This window comes from Balaenoptera borealis, assembly GCF_965194805.1.
Source record: "Balaenoptera borealis genome assembly, chromosome: 14".
NCBI classification, from domain to species: Eukaryota; Metazoa; Chordata; class Mammalia; order Artiodactyla; family Balaenopteridae; genus Balaenoptera; species Balaenoptera borealis.
The window spans coordinates 75,446,438-75,456,054 of record NC_138875.1 but is presented as its reverse complement, the minus strand read 5'-3'; the positions used below and the strand labels follow the sequence as shown (position 1 = coordinate 75,456,054).

The 9,617-nt window shown below is 40.0% G+C and overlaps 1 pseudogene across 1 annotated transcript in view; it reads left to right on the top strand.

Moving 5' to 3' along the window:
• Positions 1-8,943, top strand: part of LOC309610634 (small ribosomal subunit protein eS27-like pseudogene) — a 45,363-nt pseudogene extending 36,420 nt beyond the window's left edge. The window contains exon 3 of the transcript XR_014249739.1: positions 5,684-8,943. The product of XR_014249739.1 is annotated as a small ribosomal subunit protein eS27-like pseudogene (transcript). The remainder of the gene's footprint in view (positions 1-5,683) is intronic.
• Positions 8,944-9,617: the final 674 nt, after the last annotated feature.

Below are 9,617 nucleotides of genomic sequence, written 5' to 3'. Positions count from 1 at the left end.
TCCATTATAGGATGGAACCTTGTTTACCCATTTTATGTAAAATAGTTTGCATCTGCTAACCCCAAACTCCCACTCCATCCTCCCCCACCGCCTCTCCCCCTTGGCATCCACCAGTCTGTTCTCTATGTCTGAGTCTGTTTCTGTTTTGTAGATAGGTTCATTTGTGTCATATTTTAGATTCTACGTATAAGTGATATCATACGGTATTTGTCTTTCTCTTTGTGACTTACTTCACTTATTATGATAAATTCTAGGTCCGTCCATGTTGCTGCAAATGGCATTATTTCATTCTTTCTTATGGCCGAGTGATATTCCATTGTATATATATATACCACATCTTCTTTATCCATTCATCTGTTGATGGACATTTAGGTTGTTTCCATGTCTTGGTCTATCGGGTAAGCACTATTTTTTTTTTAATATGAGGTTTTTTTAAAAAATTTATTTATTTTATTTATTTATTTTTGGCTGCGTTGGATCTTCTTTGCCGCATGCAGGCTTTCTCTAGTTGCGGCGAGCAGGGGCTACTCTTCATTGCTGTGTGAGGGCTTCTCATTGTGGTGGCTTCTCTTGCTGTGGAGCATGGGCTCTAGGTGCGTGGGCTTCAGTAGTTGTGACACATGGGCTCAGTAGCTGTGGCTCGCAGGTTCCAGAGCGCAGGCTCAGTAGTTGTGGGTCACGGGCTCTAGAGCGCAGGCTCAGTAGTTGTGGCACATGGGCTTAGTTGCTCCGCGGCATGTGGGATCTTCCCAGACCAGGGCTCGAACCTGTGTCCCCTGCATTGGCAGGTGGATTCTTAACCACTGAGCCACCAGGGAAGCCCTAGGGTAAGCACTATTTTTAAACTCCATTTTCAGATAAGAAAACTGAGCTTCAGAGACATCTATGACCTGGCCCTGGTCTATTGCCTAAAAGGCTTTGAAATCTTTGATTTGCCAGCACATCAAGAGCAGATCCACATTTTAGAATAGGACTCATGTTAATTAAGATTACTACGTCCAGGGACTGACTGAAAAAAAATAGCTCTTCCATGGTGACTCATGGCTTATGTTTTTAAACCTGAGTTCTGCCTCCACAAAACCAATATATCAGCTCCTATATTTGTCCTCATGTAGTGCAATGGTTTGTCCTGTTAAATTTCTGTTTGAGACTCCCTATTATATGGTATCACTGTATCAGCTATACCGTAGAGCTGTGCCACACAAAACACAAAATTTCAAAGTAAAACCGCAAACAATATTGTCACTGCTTGCCAATTAAAAGGACAGACTTCAATCAAGAAAATAAATACATTATTCATGGGTGATAAACAAAGCAATGTGATATTGGGTTAACAACAACTTTGACAGTCTTAACATACTTGCTTTTTAAAATCTGCAAGAAACAAATGTACCAGCTGAATGCAGTTGAACAAAATCATTATAGGATTAACAGTTTTCTGACCCACTTACTAAAAAAAGCTGAATCACTCAATTGAGACCCAGGGGAAATGCAGATTATACCTTTGCCATACTTGGTTTTTCTTCAATTAAATTACATTCTGTAACCAGTTTTTGAGTCCTTGCCATCTTCATTTCTTTTAATTGGGTGATTTCATTTGCCTTCTTGAATATAAGCCTTTGCAAATTCTTGATTTTTGTAAATGCAAATGTATAATAGAACATGCATCCAGCTTTCTTCTATGCAATTATTTTCTAAACCCATCAGGGAGGCCTGCTTCTCTCCCTAATCCTTTCCTTTATTCGACTGGGGGTAGATGGGTGGAGTGAGCTGTCAGGAAGAGAAGTCCAATGCTCTTTGCTTACAGATGGGAACTGGGGAAGATGGAGGAAATGGTCACTCCACCTGTAGTCACCCTGGCCCAGTAAAAGAGAGGCGCTTCCATTCCCGCAGGCATGGAGCCATGGTGAGCCGTTTCCTATCTCCAGGCCTTGACTAATACTTTTCCAACTACAGAGAATAACCTTTCTCCTCCTGTCAAGTATTCTAGCCCTTCTCTTCCATCCAGTGTAGCTTCCTTTAAGAAGGTTTCTTCCAGATGAGGAAACTCTTTTCATTTTCAAGCCCATTGATATAATTCCTGACCAACATCTCATCAACAATTCACTCTTAGAATTGCTATGTTTATACTGATTATATGCTTGTCTTATTTCCCTGGACAGGCCAAATGTCCTCGGCCATAGCCAAATCGAAGGGCATGATTGTGTGATTCTCCCTCTTTTTTCTGGCTTTCTTGTTTCTGGCAATAGCACCGTCATTCTGTTGCCCAGATTAGAACCTCAGAGGCATCTCTGCATCCTTCTTTTTCCTCATTTCCACTCCCTAACCTCCATTCAGTCTCCAAATTCTAGCAATTCTTTCTTTTCAGCCTCTCTGACATCTTTTCTCCATTTCCATCATCCCTTTCATCTAGACTCTTCCAGCAGCATCATAACTGGCCTCCCTGATTCCCAACTCCCACTGTGAGCTCATCCTTAACACCAGTGCCAGATGATTCTCCTCCCTGAACTACAGCTTTATTCAGATCACTTCATGATTTTAAAATCTCCAATGGCCCCCCATTGTCTTCAGCTCAACATTCAAAGCTACATAGGTGGAAAGACCACAGGTTTTATAAGCAATCTGATCTCTGTTCTAATACCAACTCTGCCCTTCACTAGTTGCAGGATTTTGGGCAAGACCCTGACCCTCTCAGAACGTGTTTCCACATCTATAAAACGGGGGTAATAATACCCAAGTGGAAAGATTATTGTAAGTTTTAAGCAAGACAATGTAAGCCAATCCTTTGGCCACCCGTAGTTGGCACTCAATAAATGGCATCTTTCCTTCTGGGAGCCAATGCCAACCTATCTTTACCTTTACAACTTTATTCTCCTTCCTTGGCTGTTCTCCAAACACAACTTCCTGCCCCGGGGTCTTTGGAGAAGCTGTTCTCTCTACTTGCCTTGCCTTCCATCTTTGCCCATAGAATTCCCTATGTCCTTTAAGGGCCACAGTCATGAAGTGTTCCTTGATCAGTTTTGTCAAATATTGTCAGTGGCATGCCAAGGGGGGAGGTAAGAGTGTGTTGCCACTGACATTGTTTAGAATTGCCGGCTCATAGTGATAATAAAAAGCACACAGACTTTTAGTCTTATGCTACTGTATCTAATAATATCTCCCTTCTCTGAATTCCAAAAAATGCAAAGCATCATTTATAAGGTATTTAATATACTGTTTAATATAATTCAATACTGGTTATTATTATAGTTATTTCTAGTCACGTTTTCTATCCATTATTTAAACTGTAAACTTTTTGAGGGCAAGTATCATAACATATACATCCTTGTTTCTCCTACATAACAGCTTCTATGCAATAAATGTTCTAGATAAATGAAGAGGTTAATATCAACCATACAGACCAAGTTAATATGTAACACATCCGGCATTCTGAGATCAAGGTGGCTTTTCTTGGCCACACTGAGCAGCTTGTGGGGTCTTAGTTCCCCAGCCAGGGATCAAACCTGCGCCCTTGGCTGTGAAAGTGTGGAGTCCTAACCACTGGACAGCCAGGGAATTCCCAAGGTGGCTTTTTTTAACATCTTATTGTGTGAACACTGACTCTGTGCTAGGCAATGTGCTAAGTGCTTTACATACATCGTTCATTATAAAAATGTATCAAGTTCCTACTCTATCCTAAGCACTGTGCTAGGCCTTAAGAAGACATTAGTGAACAAAATTGTTTACTTACACAATGCCTGGTGGTCAGAGAGGTAGACTAACTTACCCAGGGTTATTCAGCTAGTAACTGGGGGAGCCTCAATTGGAAACTGGGTCTTACCCTAGCAACCATGTTCTTAACCACTATATTATATTTCCTCTGGTGTGAGCTATAGAGAAGCCATAGGAGACTGGTGATTGCCCAGTTTGACCACACTCTCTTACACGAGCAATGATGGAATCATTCTCGAGGATAGGGATTTGTATTTTCATAAATCCTAAAGGACTTTTACAATGTTAATACCAAACCCATACCAACTTCTGATGGTTACTTAATAAATACTTACTGGCTGACTACCTTGATAACTAAATAATCCAGTGGACTTCTTCATGACTTGGGAATTTCAAAATTCACTGTAAAAAATTAATCCCCAATAAAAGCTTATTTCTCCCAGTGACTGTCAAGTATAAATTAAATTACCAATATTAACTGGTGCATTATTCCAACTGTCTTCCCAGAACACTTAACTTGCCTACATATACACCTCAGACACAAACAAAACTACATTCTGCAGAACAGGCAATTAAACCCTGACTCTTCAGAAAATGATGTTTCCTCTTATCACAGAAAGGCACCAAGAAGCCCATCTAGGTTTTTTACTAAGAGCAAGAAGCGTAGTAGTAGCAGTGATAACACAAACTATGAAAAATAGATTAAAGGCATTTTGCCTATCAACCAGCAAAAGTTTTCAGATGTCCTGGCAACTGGATGATATACTACTTCTATAATCAGTTTACTCTGAAAATGACAAAGAAAAATAAAGAGAAAATGGGGGGGAGGGGAATTCACTTAAGAAACAGTGTTATTATGAGCAGTATCAATAAGTATAAATAACTTGCCAGCCAACAGATTAAATCAGAATGTGATGCAGAAAGAATAAGACATAACAAATATTTGGCAAATTCTTGAAATGAAATAAAACTAGGAAGTGTCTAAAAATAGCTTCAGATGAATGATATATGTACAAAACACAACAGTAGTGTGTTTAGGGCCAAGATCATTGAAAAGAAGTAGGAAAATGTGAACACAGAAAATTAAATCACAAATCTTTCTATATTTGGGCATTGGAAGACCCAAAAATACCCAACTCTTGAGCATAAAGCAGTTGTTTTCTGATGAGTTTGAGCAGTGGAGACTGCCAAATCACTAGAAGAGGGAGGGAATGTAGGGAGCAATTTAGTCAATGTTGGGAGCGATTCAGCCCAAAACAGAAGGGTTTTGTTGTTGTTGTTGTTGTTTATTTGTTTGTTTGCCTAAGTGGTATGGCTCTATTATGAGCTGGTTTCCAGATGAGAATTCTTAAGAGCAACCAAAGGCACCCTTGGGCTCATATCACAGCCTCTCTTGTGTATAACCCATTTATATATTTCTCAGGCAACAAATCCCATGGTCAGATTGTAGAAGCCTGTTGTTTTAGATCAGGATTTCTCAACCTCGGTGCTACTGGCATTTAGGGACAGATAATTCTTGTTGTTGGGGGTGGGTGGTGCTGTCTTATGCATTGCAGAGTGTTTAGCAGCATCTCTGGCCTCTACCCACTAGATGCCAACAGCAACCCCCATCCCCAGTTGTGAAAACCAAAAATGTCTCCAGATATTGCCCAATGTCCCCAGGGGGCAAAATCACCCCCAGTTGAGAACCACTGGTTTAGAGGATGCAGAGATGATCATCCAGCCCAACCCTGTACCATACGGATGAGGAAACCAAAGCCCAAACACACTGAATTCCTTTCTCAAATGTACACAGCTGGTTAAAGGCAGATCTAATCCAGGACCCTCGGGTCATCACTCTCAGTAACTGCACTATATGCCAACTTTAGTCATTTGCATACCACTGTCATGATTTTGCTCTACCCAATGACACATTATTATTTATTATTTTTATTTGAGTTTATTTTTTAACTTGAGAAATTTATTTTAAAAGGAAATGGAGGGGCTTCCCTGGTGGCACAGTGGTTGAGACTCCGCCTGCCAATCAGGGGACACGGGTTCGAGCCCTGGTCTAGGAAGATCCCACATGCCGCGGAGCAGCTAAGCCCATGCGCCACAACTACTGAGCCTGTGCTCTAGAGCCTAGAGCCTGCAAGCCACAACTACTGAGCCCGCATGCTACAACTACTGAAGCCCGCATGCCTAGAGCCTGTGCTCCACAACAAGAGAAGCCAGCACAATGAGAAGCCCGTGCACTGCAGCAAAGAGTAGCCCCCGCTTGCCGCAACTAGAGAAAGCCCGCGCACAGCAACGAAGACCCAACACAGCCAAAAATAAGTAAATAAAATAAATTTATAAAAAAAAAAAAAGGAAATGGGGAACTATATTCAATACCTTGTAATAGCCTATAGTGGAAAAGAACCTGAAAAAGAATACATATATAACTGAATCACTTTGCTGTATACCAGAAAAGTAACACAACATTGTAAATGAACTATACTTCAATTTAAAAAAAAAAAAAGGAAACAGGCATATAAAGGAAAAGAATTCAGACACAGAAGATATGAAAGATCACGGTGTCAGAGGGAGAAACCTGTGCTTTTTTTTTTTTTAAGTCCTCGCAGCTTGTAGGATCTTAGTTCCCCAACCAGGTATCAAACCCGGGCCCCTGCAGTGGAAACTCAGAGTCCTAACCACTGGACCGCCAGGGAATTCTCTGTGCTCAGTTATTTTATGTATTTATTTATCAAGTACCCACACTGTGCCTACCATGTGCCAGGCACCATTTTAAGTGCTGTACATATATGAAATCTTTTTATCTTAATAACAACCTAAAAGAAAAAGGGAAAAGGGAGTGTGGGTTGGGGTTGAAGGGACCCTGGGAGGATGAAGGGAAAGGTGTGAGGGGCTGCCAAGGTGAGAGCCTAGAGATGGGAGGGGCTGGGAAGGAGTCCCAGCAGGGCAATGCTGGGGACCGTGATGGGTAGCAGAGAAAGCACACTCCTACACCAGGCAGGGCAGGGTATCTGCTAAAGACTGACGCTACTGAGCATCAGCCACTGAAGTTAATGTTTTTCCCTTAAAAATCAAGCTGAGAATCAGTAGAGGTACACACACCACATTTTGCAAAATGTTGAGTCAATTCATCTCCAAAGAATATAAAAAGCTTTTGGGTAACATTTTAGGAATTTTTGAGACTTTTATGTTCCCACGACTAGTTCATAAGTAAAATATAAAACTTAAAAAAATGCACACACACTTAAAATTGCTGAATGAAAATACCAAGTGTAGAACTGCTTTATCACGTTTTGCCAGCTCCTCATGTTTCTTCCACACTTAACTTTTCAAAAACAAATTTTCTGGAATATGTTTTGTCTTTTACACTTTCCAGTTTTTGCAGGTCAGGATGCTAATAAAAATAAACAATTTGAGGAAATTCGATGAGTGTTATCATATTTGGAAATATCAGGGTTTCTAAAAAAAAGAAAATTTCATGCTTTACTCTTAGTGATGTGACAGAACTTATGTGGAAATCCATCCATTGCACGTTAAGATGGGTCATACCTAAGTTCACCAAAATATCCAGGTACCAAAAGCAACACTGAAGCAAATATATTATAAAGGAATATAAAAATGATGAAAATGTGAGGCTTAGTAACTAAGAGCAAACACTTTAGAGTTAGACAGCATCATAGTATCACGTCCTATATATACTAGTGTTATACACCAGCATTATAGGGTCATTGTGGGGATTAAATGAGATGTCATATAAAAGGATTTAAGGAATTAAATGCTAAATATTTTCTAGCCACTATTATTATAGTATGAAGCAGAATAAACTAAATAATAAGCTTCTTAGAAGTCCGAGGGTTTTCATATCTCTGCTTTGATGAGTTTTGAATCCTGCCACTAATTTCCATGTGGGGAGGTACTTGTTCATTCTTCTTAGCTTAGGGTTGACCTGTCTCGAATGGCTTTAAATCAGCAATTTTCAAAGTGTGGTTCGTCAACTCCTGAGGTCCCAAAGACCCTTTCAGAGGGTCAAGGAAGGAAGCACTATTTTCATAATAATTGCAATGATAGTAATTCTAATTTTATTAATAAGAGTAAAACTAATTTCGTAATCTCATATTTTATTTCATAATTTCATGTTAGTAGACATAATACTAATTGTCTAATACTATTTTTGTTTTTCACTGTGTTGACATTGGCATTGGTAGTGCAAAAGGAATAGCGGGTAAGTAACTCTACTGATACCTTAGCATGATTCATGGCAGTGGTACCAAAGCGAGTTATTCTTCACTACTATGTGCTCACAAGAAGAAGAAGAAAAAAGCTAGTTTCATTTTAAAATGTGCCTGATGAAGCAGTGCTTTTATTAAATCCCAACGCTTGAGTACACATCTTTTTAATATTCCATGTGATGAAATGGAAAGTACCGATAAAGCACTTCTGCTGCATACCTAAGTATGTGTTGTCTTGAGATAAAGCCCTTGTACCATCATTTGAGTTAGGAATTGAACCAGTCACGTTTTTCATGGAACACCGCTTTTACTTGAATGAATGACAGACTTTGGTATTCAGATTTGGGTATTTGGCAGATATTTACTCAAAAATGAATGTAGGGGCTTCCCTGGTGGCGCAGTGGTTGAGAATCTGCCTGCCAATGCAGGGAACACGGGTTCGAGCCCTGGTCTGGGAAGATCCCACATGCCGCGGAGCAACTAGGCCCGTGAGCCACAACTACTGAGCCTGCGCGTCTGGAGCCTGTGCCCCGCAACAAGAGAGGCCGCGATAGTGAGAGGCCTGCGCACCGCAATGAAGAGTGGCCCCGCTTGCCGCAACTAGAGAAAGCCCTCACACGAAACGAAGACCCAACACAGCCAAAAATAAAAAAAAAATAAAAAAAAAAAGAATGTACCTCCCTTTCTGGCAGTGACAACCTCCCCATGAGAACGTGCCTCTCGCAAAGGATCTCCCTTATCCCTCTCCAGAGGAGAAGAGGAAACACAAGAAGAAGCACCTGGTGCAAAGCCCCAATTCCTATTTCATGGATGTGAAATACCCAGGATGCTATAAAATCACAACCATCTTTAGCCATGCACAAACAGTAGTTTTTTGTGTTGGCTGCTTTACTGTCCTCTGCCAGCCTACAGGAGGAATAGTAAGGCTTACAGAAGGATGCTCCTTTAGACGGAAGCAGCACTAAAAGCATCCTGAATCAAGATGAATGGGAAACCATCCCAATAAACACATTTTGGATTAAAAAAAAAAAAAGAATGTACTTAGTCTGTCACTTCAAGGAAAACAATAGACACTATGGTTACCAATGATAACCATAACCAAATTGGAGCTTTCCAGTAGAAATAAGAATTTTGGAAAACTCATACACACCTCAGTGAGCTTTATAGCTTGCCAATACATAAAGACCTTTCTGATGAGATCAGTGGTTATATTAATGAATGGTATTTTAAAATATATATAGTATAATGACATGTGACAATATTTGGAAGATCTGCATAACTCAGTGAACCAATATTTTCCCAATGACTGATACATACTTTTAAAGAATCAATCACACATGGGTAAAAGATCCATTCAAAGTGAAAGGTAGACCAGTGGATTTCCTTGATGTGGTTTTAGATTCCACCTTGCAACTAATCTTTAAGAAGCTATCACTTGTCGAGTTTTGGTGTCTTATCAAAGAAAAATACCTTCAACAATCAGAAAAGGCTATTAAAATATTCCTCCTTTTCCCAATTGCATCTTTGTGAGACCAGATTCTCTCCATATATTTCAACCAAAACAAAACATCACCACATTGAATGGAGAGGCAGATATAAAAGTCCATTTTCTGCCGTTAAGCCAAACATTAAAGAGATTTACAAAAATGAAAAACAATGCCTTTCTTCTTGCTCATTTTTTTT